The sequence below is a fragment of the Podarcis bocagei genome (genome assembly GCF_964188305.1).
Source record: "Podarcis bocagei genome assembly, chromosome: 12".
Taxonomy (NCBI): Eukaryota; Metazoa; Chordata; class Lepidosauria; order Squamata; family Lacertidae; genus Podarcis; species Podarcis bocagei.
In genome coordinates this window covers 33,070,180-33,096,777 of record NC_138137.1, presented here as the reverse complement: position 1 = coordinate 33,096,777, position 26,598 = coordinate 33,070,180, and the positions used below count along the sequence as shown (strand labels likewise).

General features: G+C 45.9%; 1 protein-coding gene and 3 long non-coding RNA genes across 9 annotated transcripts in view; 3 read left to right on the top strand and 1 right to left on the bottom strand.

Annotated features, from left to right (window-relative positions):
- LOC308570310 overlaps positions 1-12,616 on the bottom strand; it is a 54,835-nt gene extending 42,219 nt beyond the window's left edge. Inside the window, exon 1 of the long non-coding RNA XR_014001110.1 lies at positions 12,575-12,616. This is a non-coding gene — a long non-coding RNA (uncharacterized lncRNA). The remainder of the gene's footprint in view (positions 1-12,574) is intronic.
- Positions 1-26,598, top strand: part of DYNC1I1 (dynein cytoplasmic 1 intermediate chain 1) — a 234,983-nt gene that overhangs the window by 21,386 nt on the left and 186,999 nt on the right. The window contains exon 1 of one of the 6 annotated variants that reach the window (XM_081164607.1): positions 5,528-5,687. The exons of 3 other annotated variants lie outside the window; for them this stretch is intronic. The gene's annotated coding sequence lies outside the window, so the exon portion shown is untranslated. Of the gene's footprint in view, positions 1-5,527; positions 5,688-22,579; positions 22,857-23,126; positions 23,245-26,598 lie in introns of those variants that run through there. 2 more of the 6 variants (XM_081164606.1, XM_081164608.1) reach the window with 2 other exon arrangements.
- LOC308570282 lies at positions 5,694-8,242 on the top strand. Its single transcript, XR_014001074.1, has 2 exons — positions 5,694-6,815; positions 7,947-8,242. It is a non-coding gene; the product is annotated as an uncharacterized lncRNA (long non-coding RNA).
- Positions 14,400-16,514, top strand: LOC308570230. The gene is made up of 2 exons (XR_014001011.1): positions 14,400-14,475; positions 15,802-16,514. It is a non-coding gene; the product is annotated as an uncharacterized lncRNA (long non-coding RNA).

Genomic DNA, 26,598 nt, shown 5'->3' with positions numbered 1-26,598 from the left:
TGTAACAGATTGAAACAAACAGATGTTCCAGACCTGGAGGCGAAGGATAATGTCAGAATTTTATGCTCACAATTTGCAAAGATGCTGAGTGGAATGTACTGTTTCTGATCTATGACGTTTCTTGTCAGGGAGGGTTCTTCCTAGGCCCGTGTGTGTGGCCCCAGTGCTGTGTTCCGGCCTCACTGCCCTATTCCGCCTAGGTCAGGGATAACAAATGTGGTGCCTCCAGATGTTGTTGGACTCCAACTTCCATCAGCCACAGGCAGCATGGCCAGTGGTTAGGGATGATGGGAATTGTAGTCCAACATCTGGAGAGCACCCCATTGACTGCCCATGACCTACACACTGGTTCCAGTGCAGTGAATTAACATTTTTGTTACCCTACCCATCTATCCACAAACTTCCAAGTTTGCTGAAATATTTACTAAGAACAATACATCTTCAGAACTTATACCTCTCCCTATTAGGCAATGACTTTGTCACAATTTGAGATTTTTCTTAAATCATTTTCCTAAAGAAATTTCATAGAGGAATTAGGACTAGCCTGACATACTTGTCCACAATGTGCTGCTGCTGCTACTAGGCCAACAATTGTCAGGTGATACAAGGAGCCAATAGGATTCCATCTGGACTAGGAGAACCTTTAAAATATTATAGGATCTGTGACAGAGTACTGCCATAGTTAACTTAATGGATAATTTGTGTCAAAGAAGTACAGGCAATTCCCAATTTATCCTGCCCCATTCTGCCCCTTTTTGTGATGTTCCTGTGACTTCTTGGGTCACTTCTGGGTTTAGCGTGATGTGTGTGTGTGTGTGGTTGCACTCATATCAGACTCACCTAAAATAGTCGCTTCCTGTAGTCTTAAAAAACCCAGCAAACTTCAGTGTCTAAGCATTAAATATATCCCTGCAGGTATCAGACTGGGACAAGAGTTCCCCCAGGGTAGCCCTACCATTAGGCAGAGTGAGGTGGTGGCCTTAAGTGGTAGCTGTAAGTTGTAGATAGCAGTGGCCGTCTCCCTGATGACTGGGCTTTCCCATTCTCCTGAGCCAGTGGCAATATTCATTGTGATACATGGTTGTTATTGGCCTGGACTGGTCTGACTTGCCTAATAATATATGTTAAATATGTGTACCTACTTAGATGCGGCAGCTTTGGTTCAAAATACAAGCTTTCCTCCAAAGAGTGATACCATTTTAACAAAAATGTAATCCAAATAATTTCCAGTGTGACAAACAAGCAGATACTGGATTCATGTGGCCCTTTGTGTGTGTGTTTTTTGGGGGGTGGGGGTGGGGGTGGGGGTGGGAATCCCCGGCTGATTTTTGCAGACTCTCTGTTTTTCCTCTCAGCTGTTTCCTTTCAAACATGTTTAAAATAGCTGACTTGGGCAGTGTTTGGTTTGGGAAGAAAGGTTTCTGTGACACTAGAGCCTCTAGTGGAAATGTTTGCACAGTGCACCTTATTTTGTCTCGGCTTCTTGTGATACACTACCGTATTTTTCGTCCCATAGGACGCTCCGTCCCATAGGACACACCTAGTTTTTTTTTTGGGGGGGGAATAAAGGAAATTTCCCCCCCTTTATTTCCCCCCCAAAACCAGGTCTGCTTCAGCGCGCCTCGTGCATCGTGCAGCAGGCTGCTATGTGCAGCCTAGGGAGCCCTGCGGGAACTCCCGCAGGCTCCCCAGGCTGTGGATGCCTGCCCAGCGCGCAGGGCACTCTGCTTCAGGGTGCCTTGCGGGCCGGGTGGCAGGCTGCTATCCGCAGCCTAGGGAGCCCTGCGGGAACTCCCGTGGGCTCCCCAGGCTTGCTGATAGCTTCCTGAAGCCTGGAGAGCGAGAGGGGTCGGTGCGCACTGACCCCTCTCGCTCTCCAAGCTTAAGCGAAAGCCTGTATTCGCCCCAAAGGACGCACACAGATTTCCCCTTCATTTTTGGAGGGGAAAAAGTGCGTCCTATAGGGCGAAAAATACGGTATATTTTAGAGTCAAGAAAATGAAAGAAAAGGAGGCCCATATGACTAGTAGAGATTATGAGCAGGGTTGTCCACCCAAGATCCACATCAGCACCATACATTTAAAGCACTGTTATACCCCATTAAAAATCATGGCTTCCCCCAAAGAATCCTGGGAACAGATTTTTAATACCGCTGAGAGTTGTTAGGGAACCCCTATTATCCTCAGACAGCTACAATTCCCAGAATTCCCTAGGAAGGGAGATTGATGGTTAAACCACTCTGGGAATTGCAGTTATGTTGAGAGAATATGGAGTCTTCTTACAACTCTCATCTCCCTTAACAAACTACAGTCCCCAGGATTCTTTGCAGGAAGCCATGACTGTTTATAGTTGTATGCCACTGGTTTAAATGCATAGTGCAGATGGGACTCAAGTCCAGCTTAAACAAAAGAAAAAGAACCCTGAGAAGGGAGGGCAAGAGAAGTCTTGAAGTTGCCCATCAACAGCACTTGGACAGCGCACTGTCCAATTCACAATTCTCCCCACTATGGGGAGATATAATGTATTACTTTTAAATCATAGTCATCCTATATCAATGTGCATCTCACATGGCAGAGTGCGGTTGAGTTCATGTCCAGCTTACTGGTTTCCCACAGGCTGGAAGGGCAAACAGAGGACTGCACACTGCAGCATTTAGTGTGAGAACAGAACCCTAGACTAGGTGGGCCATTGGCCTGATCCACGCACCACCACCACCTGAGGTGGCTCAGGGAAGCCCTGGAAGGTGGCGGCGGGGGAAAAAAAGGAGTCCAGAGAGGAGCAGGCAGTGGCAGCAGCGGTCCTATTCTTTCCAGGCAGCACGCAGGTGACAAGCACAGGAATCAGTGAGTGGTGCACTCTTCACGGGTCCAGGTCTGTCACCTCTCTGCAGCCCATCACCTGAGGTAATGAGCCTAATGGGTGGACCAGCCCTGATGCTGAACCACTGCCAGTGCTGAAATCAGATTTGGCTGACTGGTCAGTTTTTTGTACATGGAATGAGAGGAGGCACCATCTTGTCATTCACCTGAGGTAGCGAAATGTCTTGGGGTGGCCCTGAAATGAGCCTTGTTTCTCTCCTAAACATTGGAGTGCTGTGAAGATGAAGTTCTTTATGGAAGGAAATATGAGAAGGAAGTAAGCAAAATGCCTTGCAATGATTCTCTCCCCCCCCCCTGTTATGGCTGCTGTGTGTGTGTGTGCACGCACACATTTGTGGTGCATTACTAAGAATTCATGGGAGGGAGGGAAAATTGTCCAATAGTCTCTTCTGATAAATTTTAGCTTGCTTAATGTTGAACAAAACACATTGGTTAGCTCATATTGGTGAACGAAGGAAACTGTAGGCCAAGGGAGGAGAACTGGCAGGAGCAAGGGCTAGGCCTATATTATTCAAATAACAATACTGAATAAAAATAACATTAAACAATATTAAAACTAGATCAACAGGTGCACCCAGAACTCTCCACCCTACATGTAGATCGTAAAAACTGTGTGTGTGTGTGTGTGGATTTTCCTGAATATTTTTGTGGGGTAGGGGAGGAGAGGAGAGGAAAACAAAAATTACAGGCATAGAATAACAGATGGAGGGAAGGAGCAACCTCCAAGTCATTTGGAGAGAGTTGGCTTTGAAGATGGGACACCCAGGTTCAAATTTCACCCAACCCCCTCTCCACATTGTGATCTGCAGCAGTTGCAGCTTTCAGTCAGCTTGTGCTGAGTGCTAACTTCCAGTTAGCACCACAGGGAGGTGGTTTTGTGTGTTCATGCAATGCAGTGTTTACAGCAGTGGTGGAAAACCTCTGGCCTGCAGGCCTAATGAGGCCACTAGATCTCATTATTTGGCCTTCTGGGCTGTCACACATCTGGTGTCATATTTGCTGTCAGGTGTGGGGCATGAAGACGTAGCTTTGCTGGGCTGTGCCCTTGCAAGCACTGTTGATCAGCTGATTACAGCATCTCTTGCAAAGGCACTGGCTGCTGTCTTTCTGAGCACCCATCTTTTTCATTCTAGCTTCAAAAAAATTGCAGGTAAGTCAACAAACCTCTTCCTTGCTCTGGGCCTTTGTGAGTATGGGATTCTGGCTTAGAAGAGCAAACCTCTTACAACTTGATTTCCGAGCTGAGTCTGGTAATCAGGGCAAGGAGCTGGAAAGCGATGGAAGAGCAGCAGTGATGGAAGAACAATGGTATAAGGACAACACTAGGTCTCTATTCAGATAGTCAAGCAGGACTAAATGTTGTAGTGTGGAGTCCTCTGTTCAGTGTTCCAGCCAGCCATGCCCTCTTCTGCAATACTTCATTCCATCCTCTTCCATGAAAGATTTGAAGGCCGAGGATAAAAGATTGAACAATTATCTAGGTTTCCCCCCACTTCTGCCCATTTTCTTCAGGTCTTCACATCCCTATCTCCTACCCAGGTTTCTGCCCAATCCCCCTCCCATCATTCTGTGGGCTGTTTCAGAGAGTCCCTCCCTTAGGTTTTTGTACTTTAGCAAACTTTAATGCTCCCCTCAACCTGCTGATATCTCTTGTGCTTGGATGGTGCTAGTTTGGCTGCATATGCAACAACATCCACCTCAGGGAATCAGAAATAAAGGGAATAACTTGGAGATATTGTGATAGCTTGTTTGCATTTAATGCTGCTCAGATCCCCACTGACGTCAATGAGATCGCACTATCAACCTGTGTTTTTAGCCTGCTTACGTCTGAGAGCTAGTGACTGACTTGAGTCCTCAGGTTTCAGAGCTGACAAGATTGACAACGTGCTTGATGTCCCCAGCAGAGAAAAGGTCATAGATCACACACCCCACTTTAAATGCTGTACTTTTCCATATTCATATTACATATAGTAATTGGTGCTTTTTCTCCTTCCTAACCTATCACAGTTTATATGTGAAAGGTCATAGACAGCATAGATGTTACAGATGAACTGCCAGAACATGATACTTGGGTAATGTAAGGGATGTCCTTCATGCTGCCTTCCAAATGTGTCAAGTGCTATCTGTGCAAATAAAGACAGCATCTCAGTCTAGGATTAAATGATTGGGTACATGCAAGTTTCAAGGAACATGCCACGAATCTGAAAAACACTAACTTGGCAAGTAAAGAATTGGATGTCCGTGGCTGTTTGTTGAACCAACTTCACAAAGGTATTGGTAGAGTAACAAGTTTAGAGCTCCCTGGCAGGGCTCTCAAATCACAGCCTGTAGCAGGGTATTTCAAGAGGAAAGAGGGATTCTGGGCTGTACTTAAACATGCAGCGTTAATTCACTGCGGCTATAAAATGGCCACTCATTCTTCAGGAATAATGCTGCCAACTTATATTTGTGTAGAGCAATGTCTATGGTTTTTTTTTAATGGTAAATATATTATTTTAGTTGTATTTTATGTTTTAATCCTGTATACGAGCTACATTGGGAGAGCATGCCCAGAAAAATAGCATAAAAATACTGGAGACTTATTAAATAGTGAATGATGACTTTGATCGAAATGCTTCTCCCTTTGTCCCTGCTTATTGCCCCAAAAGGAAAGCTTCTGTTGGTGTTAGCAGAAACTTTTCTCCCAGAGCGAATAAGTGGCACAGTTTGTAACCCTGGAGTCCGATTCCTTGTCTTCAGGAGGTGAGGACAAAGACTCTGAAGCGGAAGGGGAAGGACATGCAGGACCACCACTAGAAGCATGACCAGGTGAGTCATTAGCACCTGTGCCACAGGCTAAGGATATAATGTTGCCGTTCTCAGATTTAGTGGACTCTCATGGCGAAGACCCGGTTAGACCAGAGGTTCCCCTGATCACTTACAGTAGAAGAATTCTAGAGAAGGCTGGGCACTTTGAAGTGAAGCTGCATCTTGCAGCACAGGTGGTGCTAGTAATCAGGCTGTCGCTGCTTTTGCTCCTATAGAAGGGTTCCGTTTCAGCTTGTTTCTTGTTGGAACAACCAGCCTTACCTGAGATCGGTGCTCGCCATATCAAGCACATGATGCTGCACTTCAGATTGGGAGTGGTATACAGCAAAGGGCTAAAGCCCTTGCCATGGAACTGCTCCCCCCCTGCACTGGCTGCTATTTAATTTTTAAAAATAACACAAGGGTTAACAAAATGATTAACACCATGTCTAGTTTGGCCTTCAGTGACAACTGACCTCAATGAACCCTGAGTATAAGAGAATATATTTCTGATCAGGATTCAGGTGGAGGTATCCATGGCCCAGTCAGGGCTGGGTGAAGATACTTTGCTGCCAGAGGCAAACAAGCTGCCCATGTACAAAAGCACTTTGACACTGGCAACAGATAGTTTACGCCCAGTGTAGCTGAGCACAGCAGGCTAGCCCACAGGGTGCAAGGCAGGCCACGCAGCACACAATACTCTGCCCCTCAGAATCTGCCACCTGCCTAATGGTAGGGCTGGCCCTGGCCCAAGTCACTTCCCATCCCCATTATCAAAAGTCAGTCAAATCCATGCTTTAAAACCCCCACAAAAACATTTTATGCTGTCTTTTAAATATCTGCATGGCTGTGACAGGTTTCAGGAGGTAATTGATTCCCTCTGTACATCTCTCCCACACTACCATTAAACACATTTAGATCCACCCATTGGCTTGTTGTTGTCGTAGATGCCTGTGTGGTGCAGCGGTGGAGATAATGACATGGTGCATGGCTCATTGTCTTCTTTAGCTTCCAGCCAAGCAAGCTGTGGCCAGTTGGGTTATATATAGAAACAATTAAGATGCCGGATTCTTTCAGCCACTGGATGTAAGAAAACAGATCCTATCTCACACCACTGAAAAATACCGGTACTTCAGTGAAAAAATACAGGTGCTTTCTTCACCAGACCCCAAACCTTTCCTTCAAGGAGATAATAGTAATATATATATGCACACACACACACACACACACACACACACACACACGTGTGTGCGCGCACACACACACACACACACACACACACACACACAGTGCTAGGCTTTGACACTATCTTTTTGACCTAGTCAACTCAACCAAATATTATTTTACTGTGTTAGTTTCATCCAGCAAACTTGCTTTCGAATGGGTCACTGCCGACACTTTGCTTGCATGTTACCTGATGTGCCTGCTCTATGGTTGCTCTAACAACCTGGTGGATAGCATGTCAATTCTTATTTGGCTAAGAACAAATGATAAATACTATACAGAGATCCACATTTAGTTGCCACTGCTCAGTAATTATCTACAAACAAATCACGAGAGAGTGCTGTGTGAGAGCCTCATGGTGGTATATAGCTGTGAACTTGAATTCTACCATTTATTAACTTCTAACAGCAGAAAAGTTGCTGGCTATTCTTAGTAGAAGCAAATTCCATATCCTGCAATATTACGTAACCTCTACAGCACTAAAACACGTATTGAGCCTGCAAAAGCAAGGAAGGAGGTCTTTTACTGTAGTGTAGGGGTTAACATATATTTCCAGCAGATTGCATCCTATGTACCATGCTAGTAGCAACCTTCATGTCCACACAGGGCAGGCATCGTCAGAGTGGTAAGCCACCCTAACCAAGTATGTTGAAGATATAGGCATGCTACCTCTGTCCATTGCCCACAGGATAATATATCCACAGCACATCTCCTTGGGCAGCTTTCTCCTTTACTTGTTCTTCCTCTTCCTTGATCATCAGGGGTTTCTTCCTCTTTTACACACCATGTGAAAGGAAGAAGTAGACCATACCCACAATTAAGCTCCTGTGGTTCTCTTAAGCAACCGCTCTGTTTGTACTGTTTGCATGGTATACTGTAAAAGTCCACACATGCAGTGCAAATTGTGTATGGGGATCTCAGCAGGAAGAACATTGACAAATGATAGCATATGCGCAGTCTCTTGACTTTGAGTCAGGACTAGACAGATGCACTCTCTTCCCTGTAGACTTGATGAACAGTGACAATATATATGTACCTGTGCTTTTGTATGTTTAGGACAAAGAGCAATGAAGGGAAAATGAAAAGATATGCATAATGAATCCAGAAGGTTTAAGTGGGTATTTACAAGACTAAGCAGAGATTTATGAAAAATAAGCATCTCCTTTTGAGTGACTGCTGGCTATGATTTTTTACAAGAAAGATGAATGATTCATGACAGAACAAGAACATATACAATCATGGCCTAATAATTGTGTGCACAGTCTATTTGCATTTACAGGACCACATTAAGTTAATGGGTTCTAAAGCTGATTCTTCAAATGATTAAGAATAAAGATTTGCTTTCTGTTTGATGCCAATGCTAGTATTAATTTAGTTGCAAAGCCACTGTACTGCATAGAAGTAGTTAAAGGGAATTTCGTATTGTTATGACCTTGCCATTCTGTTGTACCAAGTGAAGGGAGAGAGCTTGTATAGCATACATTGATGCTGAACAACAAATGTATCTTTGATGGCCACTGATGTTAATCTCTTTCTGAAACACATTGTAGAAGGCACCTTGGTGCCATATATACTTTCAAGGTGAAGGCTGAAAGAATTGTATGTTGTGAATTTGGTTCCAGATTTAATCCCCGGCCAACTGATCCAAATGTCTGTGCTTATTTTGTGTCACAAATGCTGCCACCTACAAGGATTCACCAGTTGGGGTCTTAAAACCCATTATTGTCTTCTTAATATTATTAATAGATAACATTATCTTCTAAACATCAGAAAGGACCTGGTCATTTACAGCTTTCAACTTGTTACAATAGTGTAGTGAATTGTTACACTGCCATCTAGTGACAGAAGATTCCAGGATGTCAGATGCCTACTATTTTATACTCTACTACTGCTTGTTGAGAATAAGGGTTAGTAAGGTATAAGGCAATGCAAACAAAAACTGCATACTAGTGAGAGAGTAGACATTATTGGACTACAGCTCCCATCATCCCTGACTATTGGTCACGCTGGTTGAGGCTGATAGTCTAACAACCTTCTGGAGGACATTGTATTGGCTCCCCCTGCACTGGGCCAACTATCTCTCAGCCTCAGCCCCACTCCCAATAACCGGCCTACCTTAGAGGGAGAAGGATCCAGCTGGTGAAGAGGCACAGTCTCAGATTGCTTGGGGAAAACCTTGCAGGGGAGTTGGACTTAGGCAGCTGTGGGGAGTCAGGGACCTTCAGTCTTAGCAACTGCTTCATGGGGGAGAGGAGTCGCTGTGCTCATGACACTCCTGTGCAGATCTTGTTTTTGTTAATAAACTCCAAATTACTGCTGGTTTGCTCCTGTCACCTATTATACGAAGTTATAATATACATCCATTACTCCTCCCAATTTTGTGGAAACAGAAGTATGGGTGTTTAGGGAACATACTTATTAGGGCTCTGAGAGGTAAGAGTTAAATAATAAGATTTATACAGTGCATTTCAAATGTTTGAAGCATTTCGTGTATATACTATGTGTGATGCTCACAGGAGTCCTCAGGTTTTCCCCAAGCTTACTGAGACTGTGCCTCTTCCCCAGCTGGACCCTTCTCCCTCTAACCACTCATTGTCATCCTACCACCAACCCCCTGAGCCTTCTTCCCTTGGGGTTCCCCAGCTGCTGTCTCCTACCATTCCTCTGCATCCAACTGGTCTGTGACATCAGGCTATTTCTAGGGTTGCCATACGTCTGGAATTTCCCAGACAGCCGGAATACTGTAGTTGGAAGCAGTGACTGGGCAGAAATCGCTGAAATGTTAGGGACGTTTCTCTATCCTCCATACATATAAGCAAGAGGCATAATGGGAGTTCAAGGGTACCTTCCAACCAGACAGAAAGGAGTGTGGCCTGGGGAGAATTCTTAGGGCCAAATAAACAGGCCTGGAATGCCACATTTAGCCCCTGGCCTGAGTTTTGCCTCTCCTGCTTTGTTGTTGTTTAGTCGTTTAGTCGTGTCCGACTTTTCGTGACCCCATGGACCAGAGCACGCCAGGCACTTCTGTCCTCCACTGCCTCCCGCAGTTTGATCAAACTCATGCTGGTAGCTTCAAGAACACCATCCAACCATCTCATTCTCTGTCGTCCCCTTCTCCTTGTGCCCTCCATCTTTCCCAACATCAGGGTCTTTTCCAGGGAGTCTTCTCTTCTCATGAGGTGGCCAAAGTATTGGAGCTTCAGCTTCACGATCTGTCCTTCCAGTGAGCGCTCAGGGCTGATTTCCTTCAGAATGGAGAGGTTTGATCTTCTTGCAGTCCATGGGACTCTCAAGAGTCTCCTCCAGCACCAAAGAGTCTCCTGCTTTACATCACCTTAACAGAGTCTCACAGTTGCCTGATTCCTTTGTGTCTACCTGATTCATGGTCTGCATTGGTTAGGCAAATCAGTGACATGATGCTGACTGTTTAATTCACTCATCTGCCACAGGATGCTGAGTGCTTTAACCAGGGTAACCAGATGCATACCCGCTAACATTTCTCCAATGAAAATACGGACGTCCCATTCAATAATGATAATTTTCCTATTTATACCCCACACATCTTACTGGGTTCTCCCAGCCACTCTGGGCAGCTTCCAACATATACAAAAACATAATAAAGCATTAAACATTAAAAAACCTTCCCTATACAGGATTGCCTTCAGACGGCTTGGTGGTTGGATAACTCCATACCCTCCAACATTTCTCCAATGAAAATAAAGACACCCTAAGGAAAAGTGGGACATTCTGGATCAAATCAGAAACCGGGATGGCTTCTCCAAATCAGGGATGTCCCTTGAAAATAGGGACACTTGAGGGGTTTGCAGATGAGTCAAATAGCTCAGGAGGGTGCACTTTGATTTGGTGGTAATGACTAAATGCAATGCATTGCTATAAATAAAAATATTGTTCAGCAGCTTTTGTTTATCGTTAGGCGCCACACTCGTCGCTGCGGTGCGGGGCCTGCTGATAATTTGTTTTGCAGCTACTCCTAATTAACTATGGTGTCTCTACCTTTTGCCAGGCGCTTTTAAACAATTTCCCTCCTATGCCAGCAACTTGACAGGAAGTTAAGAAAGGAAGCTCGCAAGGCCCAGATTACACATAAAGCCTGCAGGCAGCTGACAGGCAATTATGTCTAATAAGGTGTTATGAAAACCACAGCACAGCAGGTGCAGCAAGGAGGAAGAGACAGCCCCCTGCTGGGTTTGCATAGAGATCAGAAGGAAAGTTAAGGGATAGGAACCGAAAAAGCACATAAAATATGAAGCGCCGAGGAAACAGGACATCCTTAAAGCGGACGCAACCATTTGTAAAAGAGGTCCCAGGGTTCAAAAATACTAAGATTTTGCATTGGACACCTCTTAAGTCTAGATATGTTTTTTTGTTGGGTCTCCCAATATTATTCAAGGCTCATTTATTTAGGGCGGCGCTGTGGGTTAAACCACAGAGCCTAGGACTTGCTGTTCAGAAGGTTGGCGGTTCGAATCCCCACGATGGGGTGAGCTCCCATTGCTCGGTCCCTGCTCCTGCCAACCTAGCAGTTCGAAAGCACGTCAAAGTGCAAGTAGATAAATAGGTACCGCTCCGGCGGGAAGGTAAATGGCGTTTCCGTGCGCTGCTCTGGTTCGCCAGAAGCGGCTTAGTCATGCCGGCCGCATGACCTGGAAGCTGTACGCCGGCTCCCTTGGCCAATAAAGCAAGATGAGCGTCGCAACCCCAGAGTCGGCCACGACTGGACCTAATAGTCAGGGGTTCCTTTACCTTTACCTTTACCCACAATAGTTATAGTCTGCCTCCATGGTAGGGGACAGTAATATTTCTGAATACTCCTTTTGAAGAGGAGATAGAAGAGATATGATAACCAGCTTTCTTTCCCCTGCTCTGGAGGGTAGGACCTGAACCAATGGATTCAAGTTAAAACAAAGGAGATTCTGACTAAACATCGGGAAGAACTTCCTGACAATGAGAGCTGTTTGACAGTGGGAGGTTGTCAAACCTTCCTTGCAGGCTTTTAAGCAGTGCTTGGATGGCCATCTGTCATGGACACTAGTTGAGATTCCTGCATTGCAGGGGGCTGGACGAGATGACTCTCAGGGTCCTTTCCAATTCTATGATTCTCTGGATATCAGTTGCTCATTTATTTTGGGTTTCACCCATGAGGGCTATGCTCTGCCTCCAAGGTCGGAGGCAGCAATTCTTCTGAATATTAGTTACTGGAAACCACAGGAGAGGAGAGGCCTCTTGGGCTTAGCTCCTCCTTGCCTGCTTTCCCACAGGCATCTGCCTGACCACTGTGACAACAGGACGTTGGGCTAGATGGGCCATTGGCCTGATCCAGCAGAGAATGGCAGCTGTGGCCATTTTGTCAGTTTCCATGCACTGGCTGTCCGTATAACAATATGGGCCTGTGCTAGAGCCAGCACAGGTGTGTATCTTGCTGTTGCAAGAGCTTCGAAGGAGGTATACAAAAAGCATATCCAAACTGATTTTGCATGTGCCATTGATAAATAGATGATCATTAGTGAAGTGAGAGCTCCGGGACAGAACAGGAGGTGCCATGCTCAATCCTTGGCAGAGGGGGGGAACATTTTTCAGCATGAAGACTTCATTCCCTTCTGGGGATCACATGCCAGTGGTGGGCGGAGCCCAGGGCAAAGGTGGGCGGAGCAATTAATGTGAACATTACCTTTGTGCAATAGGCTAGTTTCTACACACAGTCACATGCCCCTCTCTTTCCCCTATCCAGGCAAGCAAGAGGCCTTATCAGAGTTCAAGGGCACATTTCAGCCAGGCAAAAACACGAGGGCCAAAGCTAGGCCCTGAAAATCTCTGACATGTTCTGGTTTTCGAGTGTAAAAATGGCATTGGGGAATTTTGCCAAATTGGATGTATGGCAGCATAATGGAAAAAGCAGCTCCAGAAAGCTCAACAACTTTGTGGGTGTCAGGAATTTTACTTTTTCAGATACGGAAACCCCAGACAAAGCAAGACTGGGGAGGGGTGTCAGCTGGAGAGAGTCCCCAGGGCCAAATAAAGAATCCTGGGAGGCTGCATTTGCCCCCCACCTGGACCTGAGGCAAGCATCAGGTAACATTTACTGAGAAATATTTCTGTTTGAGGCCCCAGAGAATGGCTGTTAATCACAGAATCATAGAATTGTAGTGTTGGAAGGGACTACGAGGGTCATCTGGTCACAAGCATTTGTACAAAGCCCATCTGTTTCCTCCCAGTTCATCATGGTGGCGCATGAATGCTGATTTTGCAGCATGCACGAGCATTATCACATCTCTCCCCCTGGAATTTTAGCATAATTAGCTAACTGACTATTGAAGTGACAGTGGATGCTCTGTGACACCATTGCTTGGGCATTCCTTTGGTCTGTCTTTTCACATAATCAAGGGTGTAGGACGTTCTAGTGACGTAGCAGAGGACAACTTAGTAGGACACCTAAAGGAATAGGACTTGATAGAATGGTTTAGACAGGAAAGCCGTTACATCAGAGAAGATGTTTAGCATTGCTAAACCATCACTATACTTCTTCATGTAATACTTCACCCAAAAATCATTACATGGAAACAGACAGCATTAATCTCAGCACTGAAAACACTGCCAAATACAAATTTGTATGATATTTAATAGCGCCATCTGGTGACTACTCCTCAGTATTACAAAGCAATGAATTATAATATGCTAAGTACCTTGTCTTGTGGCCAGGGACCTTGGGCTCAGAGGTCGGTTGGGATCAGGGCCGGATTTAGGTTTGATGAGGCCCTAAGCTACTGAAGGTAATGAGGCCCTTTATATGTCCAGCTGTCATTTGCCAACAACAAATTGTCATTTTTTTGTGTTGAATATATGCTATATGGTAATTGATGGACCTAATAAGTATCTAAAGCCATTTGCACATGCAGAATGCAGGCACCCTATATATAGAAATGAGAAAACCAGTGATATTTTAGGGAGTAAACTAGCAGGCAAGGCCCATTCCTTACATCATAGGAGCCTACACAACACAAAACACTCTTGCTGTATGTAGGTTTTATTTTATTTGTTTTTTATCTTATATTTTGGAAATGTACATCCAGTTTTCCCCCCTTTAATTTTTTTTGGGGGGCCCCCAAGAGAGTGGGGCCCTAAGCTATAGCTTGTTTAGCTTATACGTAAATCTGACACTGGTTGGGATGCCTGTGTTAACATTTAGCCTGTGGATGTTTAAATGTGCTTTGGAAGGCATCCCCCCCCCCAGTGCTTCCTGCAGTAGTTTAAAAGCTGACCCATGTATATTATAGTGGTTGCACACAACTGCTAAATTAGGGGTAACATGAACATAGTGTTACTAAGGTTGTGCACCACCCCAATGATAGCAGAATTCCAGGGACACCCAGGCACTTACCCTGGGTCTTATTTCCATTGGGAATCAAGATGCCATGGAGACTTTCATGTCTTTAAGAAATATGGTGTATTAACACATACAGTGGTACCTCGGGTTAAGTACTTAATTCGTTCTGGGGGTCCGTTCTTAACCTGAAACTGTTCTTAACCTGAAGCACTACTTTAGCTAATGGGGCCTCCCGCTGCCGCCGTGCCACCAGAGCACATGTACTGCTCTCAAGCCAGGTGTCACCCATCTTGTATTTGTGCCTCTCATTTTTTTTGCCCAAGTGCAATACTTTACATTTCTCCCTGTTAAAATTCATCTTGTTTGTTTTTGCCCAGTTCTCTAATCTGTCAAGGTCGTTTTGAAGTGTGATCCTGTCCTCTGGGGTGTTAGCCACCCCTCCCAGTTTGGTGTCATCTGCAAATTTGATCAGGATGCCCTTGAGTCCATCATCCAAGTCGTTGATAAAGATGTTAAATAAGACCGGGCCCAAGACAGAACCCTGTGGCACCCCACTAGTCACTCTTCTCCAGGATGAAGAGGAACCATTGATGAGCACCCTTTGGGTTCGGTCAGTCAGCCAGTTACAAATCCACTGAGTGGTAGCATAGTCAAGACCGCATTTTACCAGCTTCTTTACAAGAATATCATGGGGCACCTTGTCAAATGCCTTACTGAAATCAAGGTAGGCTATATCCACTGAGTTCCCTTCATCTACCAGGCTTGTAATTCTGTCAAAAAACGAGATCAGGTTAGTCTGACATGACTTATTTTTCAGAAATCCATGCTGACTATTGGTGATCACAGCATTCCTTTCTAGGTGCTCACAGACTTGTTTTCTTAATGATCTGCTCCAGAATCTTCCCTGGTATTGATGTCAGACTGACTGGGCGGTAATTATTTGGGTCCTCTCTTTTCCCCTTTTTGAAAATAGGGACAACATTTGCCCTCCTCCAGTCTGCCGGGACTTCGCCTGTTCTCCAGGAATTCTCAAAGATGACTGCCAGTGGTTCTGAGATCACATCTGCCAGTTCTTTTAATACTCTTGGATGCAGTTCATCTGGCCCTGGAGACTTGAATACATCTAAACTAGCCAAGTATTCTTGTACTATCTCCTTAGTTATTCTGGGCTGTGTTTCCTTTGCTGAATCATTTGCTCCAAATTCTTCAGGTCGGGCATTGTTTTCTTTATCGGAGAAGACTGAGGCAAAGAAGGCATTGAGGAGTTCAGCCCTTTCTGTATCCCCTGTTTGCATTTCACCATCATCTCCTCTGAGTGACCCCACTGTTTCTTTGTTCTTCCTTTGGCTATGAACATACCCATCCTTTGGCTATGAACATACCCATAAAAGCCTTTTTTGTTGCTTTTAACCTCTCTAGCAAGCCTGAGTTCATTCTGTGCTTTAGCTTTTCTGACTTTGTGTCTACACGTGCTGGCTATTTGTTTGAATTCCTCTTTGGTGGTTTCCCCCCTTTTCCATTTTTTGTACACATCCTTTTTTAATCTTAACTCAGTTAAAAGTTCTTTAGATAGCCACCCAGCACAATTTCTGTTCTCATCCTGAAGCAAAGTTCTTAATCCGAGGTACTATTTCTGGGTTAGCGGAGTCTGTAACCTGAAGCAACTGCAACCTGAGGTGCCACTGTATTTACAACCTGGGTGCAGTTGGGAGAACTGCAGAGTTTATAGCAATTGCATCTCAAGAGGACTTCGTCCTTCAGCGTTGCATTCAGAAGCTCTCTACGCACCATCTCTGTGCTTCTGCCCCAATGTCAGGGACCAGCAGGACACTGATGAATGTGCACCAGGAGAAGTGGGACTGGAGTCTGATTTGGGAGAGGGAGTCAGAGATTTGTGGTGACCTGTACCAGCCAGGAGGCAACAGTCAGAGGCAGGGGATGCTACAGAGCTGGAAGGTGGAGCACAGGATGGATCAGAAGAAGAGGACAAAGAGAAGCAAAGGACTGGTTGCTTCCTCACCCTCTCCTGTACCACTGCCTCCCAGAACCAGGAGGGGATTGTGTTTGCTGTTGATAAATAGGGCCATGATTATTATACTGTAGAATTCATTGCATGGTTTGAACTAGGGTTTGAACTATTGACAGTTTTGTTAGTTATTATGCTCTCAATATGGACCATTTGTCATGTTTTTAAATTGTTCTGGCTTTTGTTTAAGCCACCTTGAGACCTCTGGTATAAGGTAATAGGCAAGTTAAATTAATAAATAAATTACTCACATACACAGCTAAACCTGGATTTATTGAGATACAAAAATAGAAAAAAATGATGTTGTTGTTTGATGGTCTGGCCATCAGGAGTGTCTGGTTTCAGAGATTTGTTAATGACTTGTTCCCTCTGTGTGTTCATATAGAATTAGTTTTTTTATATGGAGCAAAAAATTCATAACTATGTATTCACAAGCAGCATCTTCCTCAGAAAATCACTAATAATGTAACATTAAAATCCTCAGGGTTGAAAAAGAAAAAAGTCACCAGCTATGTACATGCGACACAATTATACATAAATTAACTAGTAATTCAAAGCATGTTTGGAGAAAAATATATAAAGTCCCTGCAGCTAGGAGAATTATGTTATCTTCACCGCTCTTTTGAGATGACTAAGCTGTCACATTTCTTTGCTACACACTTTTATCTCAGCCTTGCAAGTGCCATGCTAATAAGCGGGCAAGTTCAGCAGCTAATGTGGCACAGGCAGCTGGCATGAGAGTAAAGAAAAATGCTGTAAGCCATGAATATATTATACCACGAAACTATCATTACCAAATGGGAGTTCAGAGGGAGGAGGGTTGCCTCAGAGGGTACTGGAGCCTACTTCAAACGGAGCCTGTTTTGGAATTATTCAAACATGTTTTCTCCAAAAAAATTAAATTGTATTTGATTTTTTAAAATGATACATTATTTTAAATACATTAAAAAAATACATTATCCCAAGTGGGGCCTGCAAAAAAGTGTTAACGGTGAGAAGCACTCCCTGCTTAGGGTTCCATTTTCAACGTTACATTCTGCTCCAGAGCCAGTGAGGTACAGTGGTTAGAGTGTCGCACAAGGACCAGGGAGACCAGAGTTTGAATCCCCGCTCAGCCATGAATCTCAGTGGGTGTAGGTGCTGACTCCTAGGGGATACGGCACCCCAAATGTATTTTTTGAGGGGGGCTGGAGTGGGGAAGCTTGTAAGGAAGCATGGGGCAGATCTCTGCAGCCCAACTGGCATCCCAGAGCAAAAAGGGAAGGGGGCAAAAAGAAACGAAGGGCATATTGCTGTCTGTCTCACTCAATTTCCCCCTCTCTCAACTCTCTGGCTGTTCCTTAAGTGGTACAAACCAGAAAGTCTGTGCAGCTTCTTTCCCAGCACCAGCTCGCCACTGCCGCCTCTGGCCTCTGTGCGCAATTGCAGCCACTTTCTCTGCGCCTCTCAGCTCTGCAAAATAGTTTCCAGCCCCAGAAGGGCTCAGTGAAAGCACCCACGTCAAAACATTTTGCTTTCCACAGATAAATCACAAGATATGGAAAGGGAAAAACAGGCGCCAGTACTGTGTACCAGTGAGTACCGCCAGGGGGAAAAAAACACTGAACTTCTCACTCAACTCTGATGTTTTTGGTCTCTTGTGCATCCTACAGCTTATGCACATATTATTTCATTCACACAATGCGGCAGAAGACAACTTCATTCAGAGCACAAATTCTCATTCAGTGATGTGTGTGTGTGAGAGAGAGAGAGAGAGGGAGAGGGAGAGGGAGAGGGAGAGGGAGAGGGAGAGAATGAATGGAATGGAGTATCCTGGACAAGGGCATGGCCCTGTTGTGAGGCACACAAAATCTCTTATCACAGACAGTGAATTGGAAGAGATTGCCAAACGAAAGCACCCCATGTTGCTTGCCTGAGTCCCTGCAACTGCCCAGCCGCTTCTGCCAGCTGCCGCCACTGCACAAGCCCCTGCCATCTGCAGCCTCTTGCCCAGACACTCCACCTGCTGGGTATATTTCACAGTGATGCCAGCTGCCTGCTGGCCTGTGGGGAGCTTTCCTGATGAGTTTCTTTATCTCTCTCTCTCATTTTAAGTGCAGCAGCCACATCTGTTAAGTCTGCAAATGCTGCAAGGTTTTGCCAAAGCCTTGAGAGGTTTTACTGGCACGTTTGGGGAAGTCTTGTGGGACTTGGAGCAACTTCTGTATGCCACAGTGGCATCTGTGGTAAGTAGCTGCTGGCAGTGCAGAAGGGCACAGGGTGGCAGAGTGTGTGGGGTGACACTGCTACTGCTTTGTCTCAGGTGGAGAAATGAACCTGCTGGACTGCAGTTGTGTTGGAAGTAGTCAAGTGTTATTTCCTATTTGGTTCATTGCAGGAAACTGGAAAATTGCAATACTGTGACTGACAAATTGATCTCCTTTGGGAGGCATTCAGCAAATTCAGGGATGGGGAGAACACCAGCTAGAGTCTAAAGTTGTGTACAACACAACATCAGGGCTGTGTTGGCATTTGAATGCCCAACATGGTGGATTTCTACATACTGTATCTGATAGAAATTGTAATTGTAATCAACTCATAATTTTTGGTTAAAGATTCCCTAAGCTATCACTGCAATTTAAACTTGGTTTGATATTGTTTCAATTATGTTTGTATGCAGCCTTGGAAGGGCTGTGCAAAATAAAATTTGACAATATAATGTTTACACCACAGCCTTTCCTTTTAAATGACCCAGGAGGTCAAATAAAGAGCAGGCTATGGCACAGAACCTGGTCAATGGTCAGGGATGATGGGAATTATAATTCAAAAATATCTGAAGGTCCACAGCTTCCCTGTCCTGGCAATTAATGGGAAGATGGCTGATCCCTCTCCCTCCTTCTCCCGCATCCTGGTGAGACAACTTAGAGACATTGTTCCACTTTTCACAAACATGTATGTATGTTTGTTTTTTAATGTCTCAATTGCCAAGTTGCTACGAAGCACTACAGATACTCTGCTTGGACTCAAGTTTGCTTTGTTTAGATCCTGTTTTGCCATGTAGAAGTCCCAAATCTCCTTGAAGCACCCTGTATCAATTTTTCAGGATTTGTCCAAATCCAACACACAACTCTAGTTCAAAGTACTCCTCTGCAGTCTGTGAAGTGATGGGCTGTTCACAATATGAAGCCTTAAGTACTCGGTGAGCATGAATTTATGAGCATGTCCCTGGTAAGCAGAAACATTTGGAGCATATCTTACCAGGAATTTCCAAGCAACCAAACCAGTGCTAGTTGGCAGATATTATCCCCTAAAATAATTTCTAGCTTATGCTCAGTAGTGGATTGTTATCTAATTGCAGGTCACATATGTAATTATAGAGAGAGATCTGACAGGGGTTGATACTGCTCTTACCGTTGCTCTCAGCCTTGAAATTATTATTATTTAAATCTTTGCACACTTTCAATGAGAGTTCACTTTTCCTCTTCTACTGTTATCTACCACATTATTTTTTTTCCTAGGGCTGGAATATCAAGCATGGCAACAATACTTTGCAACCAGTTTTGCATCACAGATTAATATCGCTAATCACAATCATGTCACTCCTGACTAATGGCCATCAAGGAAACATCCTTGACAAAGGATTGTCTCAAGTTATTTTCCTCTTAAAAAACAGGCTCATGGCAACTGAATGACACACCTGTTCCATTATTGATGTTTGTAACATTATTTACCTTTTAAAGTGTGGCCTAAATCTGTCTGCTGCAATTCAGAGCAAGGCAACCTGCCATTGAAAATGAGTTTGTGAACCAACAGCACAAATGGTTACGTGTGTGTGTGTGTCTGAATTGCCATTGGGAATGCAGAACAGAAGGGAAACACATTCTAGCTTCCACTGTTGGCCTGGGGACCAAGGATGTCCCGAGAGGCTGCACCTCCTGCCTCCCTGAAGGAGCAGAATGGGAAGGGGGAGAGAAGCGGCCTGGCCCATCCCTTAGCCAAGGAGCTTTGCTTCTCTTCCTGCCAGAAAGAACACTCATCTCAAGCTGCTAGACACCATGAGTGTTAGGTGTGCATGCAGGAGCCAGGCCCTGTGACCAGGCCTGGGGCCTTCTTAAGTTTGTTCTGAAGAGGCAAGGTGAGGCTGATTGGTAATTTACAGCACCTGGTAGCAAGAGCTGGGAAGGGATATAAGGGCAGTATTTCCCTTCAGCTCTTTGCCACAGCAAGACGTTCCCTGCCTTGCTGCATTTGGTTCCTTGACTCCTTGCTCCTCGGACCCCTGCCTTTGTGACTCCTTGCTCCTTGGACTCCTGCCTTTGTGACTCATTGCTTCTTGACCCTCGGCCCCTTGGCTTCTTGACTCCCGGATCTCTGACCCTCGGACTCTTGGCTTCCCGACTCCTGGCTTCTGGACTCCAGTTCCTGCTCCCACCCCACCATCTTGCCGTCGGTGCCAACGTCCCCAGCCAGGACTTTGATCGCCCGTGAACCAGACTGGGACAATGGGACTGCAAAGCAGCAGTGACTCGTGTGGTGAAGTGAGTCGGCTTTCTAATACTAGGGTTGCTTCAGGAGGGCTGGCCCATCCATGAGGCAGACTGAGACAGACACCTCAGGTGGTGGGATGCAAGGGACACCTCTGCAGGTGCCCACCCACCACCATGGGAGAAGCAAGGAACAGTGGTGGTGGCAGCTTCTAGGTTCTGGCAAGATCTTGTGGAGGCCAGCAAAATCTCACAAAGCCTCTGTGCGATTGGACGCAGGGCTCTCATGAGATCTCACAGGAACTTGGAAGCTGCAGCTACGCAACTCCAGTAAGTGGAGGGTGGTGGCGGTGGCACTACGAGGGTGGTTGGTACCTTCCCATTTCAGTTCAGGCGGTGAAATGCAGCAGGCCACCCTTGACTTCAGTTGAGCTGTCTGCACAGCAGCCCTGCCATTACTGCCACCCTGCCCTGCCCCAGCCCAGGAAGGCTGCAACGATGCTGGTTTTTGGAAGTTGTCACTGAGCAACTGATGGAAAGTCCACTCTGGTCCTATCCATCAGGCAGAGGACTAAAGGTTGTGCTGTTTGTGTTTGAAGGTTTCCTGGGTTTGGGGTATCATTGCAGCCTGTTGCAAGCCACCTTGAGAATAATTCAGGAGCAGCTGGCATGGTGCTGTGTGCTCACCCACTTGACACTGGTGCTTACCAGGCAGGGCAGAACAGCAGCGAGGTTAGAGCTGCACAAACACAACCAATAGAGGGCCAGATGTGTATGTGGGCACAGCCCTGAACTCACCAATACCGTACCCTGATAAATGGCAGCAGTGCCACTGTCAGTCAAGGGGCAATGTGGTAAATCTCCAATTGGAAATAAAGGAGCACTCACCACCAAATGGGATTGGTATGGAGAGGCAGGAATAAATGGAGCTTGTATGGTGAGGCCAGTTAGCTTCAACTGGCTGCCTTCCATATTATATTTAACTACTGCCAGAGCTAGTGCAGTTCAGCAACTGCAAACACACACACAAGATGAGTTCTGTGGCACCCTGAAGATCAGACTTTTCCATGGCATCTGTTTGGGTGGAGCAGAAATCAGACTTTGCCAGGTGCATGACACTCTCTCCTCAGCTAGTAAATACTATTTGCCAACAACAGAAGATAAGACTTCGCACTCCTTCTCAGATTCTTATGCTACAAAATCAATTTCCCTCATAATAAATCTGTAGCTCTTTAACAAGGTGCCGCAAAACTCTCGTGTTTGCTTCTGTGCGTCTTGGTTCCCAGCAGGCGCCTGCTGCCAACAATCTCCCCTCTCCCCCCCCCCCAATGAAATATTGAGGGGGCAGGCCGCCCCCCCCCCAAAGTTGAGGGACACTGTCATTCAAATGGTGCGTGTGCGCCATGTCATGAACCTGGCCTTACCTGCCCACCAATCTCTTATTCAAGTTGGCACCCCTGTTCCCCTCACCTTAGGCCCAAAGGCCTGTTTAGGGAAGCTTTTAATGTTTAATAAGTTATTGTATTTTAGTGTTTTGTTGGAAGCTGCCCAGAGTGGCTGGGGAAACCCAGCCAAATGGTCGGGGTATAAATAATAAATAATAAATAATAATAATAATTATTATTAATTATTATTATAACATAGGAAGCTGCTTTATACCTAAGCCTGACCTTAGTGCTGCCTACACAGACTGGCAGCAACTCTCCAGGGCTTTATACCCAACCTTCTCTGCGATGCCAGGAGTTGGATCTGGGCCCTTCCGCACGCCAAGCCCATGCTCTGAGCTGCCGCTTCCCCTCTGGCCTAGGGCGGAGTGCGGGGACGGCGAGAGTCTGCAGGGGGCGGGCCGGGGAGATGTCAGTGCCAGGGCCCAGGCTGGAGGGAAGCGGCGGCGGCGGCGGCGGCGGCGGTTGCTGGGCGGAGCCAGCCAGGCCGGCGTGAGGCAGCACATTTCTCTCCGCGGCGGCAGCAACAGCAACAGCACCGCCGGATCTCACGCCGCGAAGCAGCAGCAGCTTCATCATCATCCTCATCTCCCCGGGCAGCGGGAGCCGCCCGGGACGCAGCCTCTCTCTCCAGCGTCTCGCCTTCCTCGGGGGCAGGCTGCACGTCCAGGCTAGGATTAGCGTGCCAAGGTAAAATGCTGAGCCGGGTGCGCGCGGGTCTCTGTGGGTGGTGATGCCCTTCAAGCAATGGGGGGGGGGGATGATGTTGCAGCTAGATCGCACCCCCGTCCCCTCTCTCGGGCTGCAGAAGACCTCTCGGTTTCTCCCGTGCAACCCGAGACTTCCCCTCCATCGGCAGGTCTGGGCTTCAGTCTAGTTCCAGGAGCATCAGCTGGCAAGGGCTTGGTGGGCGGGAGTTATTAGAGTATTGCGGGGTTTATTTTCCCCCCGATAGGAGCAGATCGCAAAATAGTGTGGATTTTAATTCCCAGGGACGCACCCAAAGTCTTCAGGAGGCTCTGCTGCCTGCCCCCTTTCAGGAGAGAAATACGTCATCCGAGGGCTGAGGCATCCTTAGGTTGGTCTTATTCTGCTGGGATGCAGCCTATACTGGCGGGAGGGACTCGGGACAAGATGGCTATTCTAATTCCCCCCCGCGGGAAGAAGAGGATTTTATCGGATTTGTCACTGCTTTGAAATGTGCAGTGCCTCAGCTTCACAGCAAAAAAGAAAGAAAAAAAGCCTCCATATTTTTTGCGTTTCCCAAAACCAAATACCTGCTGTGCTGCTGAGAGAGGAAAATGGAAGTGCTGCTATTTTGGGAACGCCTCGGTTTGGCTCGGCACTGAAGGGGTTAAAACAACCAGGAAATTAAAATAAAGGCACGGGGGGGGGGGGAGAGAAATCACCCCCAAACAAGTCAGATGGATGACCCACGAAGTAGGCAGGATGCAACAGCAATATATATTGAGTTTGATAATAAATTCCAAAGAAGATGAATCTGTGAGTGAGAGGCCATTTTTTCCATTAGCAAGTTTCCCAGTGCAAGTCTATACACATCTACTTCTGATTCCTTTTATCAGTTGTAAAACCCATTGAATCCAATGGATCTTTCTTCCAGGGATAGCATTACAGCCTTGGTCACGGATAATGTTTTTAGCTTCTTAGAAGCCCAAAGCTTTTAACTTAACAAGCTAACGTAAAATCTCATTTAACCATTAGGATCCTATTCAGATGTTTGTCTCTTGGATCATACATTCTGAGCTTGGAAAGGAGCAACGCTGTGTGTGTCTGCTTGGAAGTAGGCCCAAGTAGAATTTCCTCCCAAGGCCAACATGACTCCTGTCTTGGATTCAAAAGATACAGATAGGGTGATGGAGATCATTTGAGGCATTTAAATGTTACCCTGTGGCCTCCCCTTCCAGAAAAAAATATCTGGAAACTTATGGCCTGTAGCATTTGGTGGAAAGAATTGAATAAGGTGCATCTTGTCTAATCTCAGTAACCTCATGAGAGAAGAAACTATTCAGGAAAGTTCTCTTTTCTGTTAAGGCAAGGGTGGGAAACCTGTGATCATCCAGATGTTGCTAAACTATAACTCCCATCACCCCATGACCATTGGCCATGCTGCCTGGGACGGACAGGAGTCCAGCAATAGAGGGTCAGGCCAGCTCCCCAATATTATGGGCATGAAAATCCTACCCCTCAAGTCATGCAACTATCCTTTGTTTGCACAGTCATTCTTTTTACTGGCCTCACTGCACTGCTCAGACTACATGTCAGGATCAATATTGCATATACTTATTGCATAGCTATAGATCTATAGTTATGTTGAAGTATGCAGTTTTAATCCTGGCATTTTGAAATCTGCTACTCCTTTGATTCTGGGGTTGTATGTTTTATGGCTTATAGCAAGGATGAGAAACCTTTATTGGTTCCGGGCAGGAGGCAGATTTTTATCTCTCCTCCTCTTTGGGCCAACTTTAACAGGTGGGTGGGACAATCAGTCAATCATCTGGCATCATAGTGACATTGAATGATTGACAGGTGTCAAAGCACAGTGTTTTCCAAATGGGCAACAACCAGCTGGGTGTCAAGCGCTTTGGAAACGCAGTGCAAGGGTCATTGCAAACTGTATAGTGCAGTCCACCCTGGAGTCTTTAACTGAGGGATGGGTTGGAAATTTTATCTTTGAAAAAGTAGCAAACTCAGTCTCTTGAGGGTGGATCACTATGTAGCCAAAATGGCATGATCCACTTGCAAAAGGGATATTGCCAGGCTTGCGGAAGTCCAAGGTTTGCGGAAGTACATAATAAACACACACAAAACACAGGGGAAGAGCATCTCTTCTGCATGCAGACGTCCCAGGTTCAATCGCTGGCATCTCCAAGGTAGCACTAAGAGACAGCCTTGTTGGAAACCCTGGAGAGCTGCTGCCAGCCAGAGTAGGCAATACTGAGCTAGATGAGCCAATGGTCTGACTTGCTTCCTAACCCCTAAGAGGGGAGGCTGGCTCACAAAGTGGTCCATGTTAGCAAAAGACTGACTGACTGTTGCCGTTGATAAAGCATGTGTGTGTGTGTGTGTGTGAGAGAGAGAGAGAGAGAGAGAGAGAGAGAGAGAATGGAATGGAGTATCCTGGACAAGGGCATGACTGGCTGGAATCCTGAACAGGTGCACTCTACATTGTTTTGGTCTCATTTGTGTTAATCTAATAGACCTCTTGGAAACATAGAAGGACTCTGGATTTGGGGCAAATTTGGCTGTTGATCCTCAAAGAGTGAAAGCAGGCCAGGGAAAGCTGTAGAGCTCTGGCACCCACTCTCTTGAGCTGGTTTTAGGTAGCAGTGGCCTTTACCTGGGCTCCGGGTACCAGAGGATCAGGTAACATTAATGCAAAGAGGCCCTGCACACAGCAACACTCCCATCTATCCCTTAAAACTGCTTGAGGGTTATGCAGTTGCATGTGGTTCCTGTGATAAACACTGGTTTATTTTGATCAACTGAAAGCTTTTTATGCTTGAGGACCTGATGAAACATGTGCCAGGAGTGCAGCAAAGCAGGATAAATTGGGCCGAATGCACAAGCATTGTGCTTGCTCATGCTAAGACCTAATGAGCCAGAAATGCTTGCTTGTTGTGATGTGCGAGCACTGCCATTGCCTTCTTTGAAACAGAGGCAGCAACTGTATTCTTGGTTATAGAGCTGTCCTTTCAGAACTAGCTAGGGCCAATCTTGCAGGTCGATTACTGTTGTTCGCACCCATCTGTCTCGGGAGACAATGGAGGAGTGCACCTTTGCGGTGGGGTCAAATTATTGGAAGGTTGCAGCACCTGCTGTGGGATGTAGGAGAGAGGTTTTCTTGCAGCTGGGGCAGATAAAGGCGTCTGGCCATGCTGCCATGGTGTTTCTCCTCTCTGCGCTCCTCCCAGCGGTCGTTCCTCTGGTCAGTGCTATGGATGCATGACCTGACTGTCTGTCTCTAGGCATTGTGGTCATCTGCAAAGGATAAGAAGAGTTGGTCTGCCAGTGGGTCTGGTGCCTGAAGCCAACTCCTTGTCCTTTAGGTTCCTGCCATCTTCCATTCTGTGGACGTGACCAATCAGGTCAATTGCTGGGTGCCTAAAAGCAGTGCTGGGGAACCTGTGCTCTGCGTATGTTGTTAGACTCCAACTCTCATCAGTCCCATGCAGCATGTCCAATGGGCAGGAATAATGGGAGGTATTGGACTACATCCCAATTTGCATAAAATTTGCATATATATGAGAATCTGGGAAACTAAGAGAGAGTGGATCTGATCTCATCAGCATTGTGCCTTGCAGTGCATTCAGTTGCCCTACAAGCAAAGTTTTCTTTAAAAAAATTACTTAAGTTTTAAAAAGGAAGGGAAGGAGAAGGAGTTGTGAGGCTGGCCACAAAATACATGGGTTTC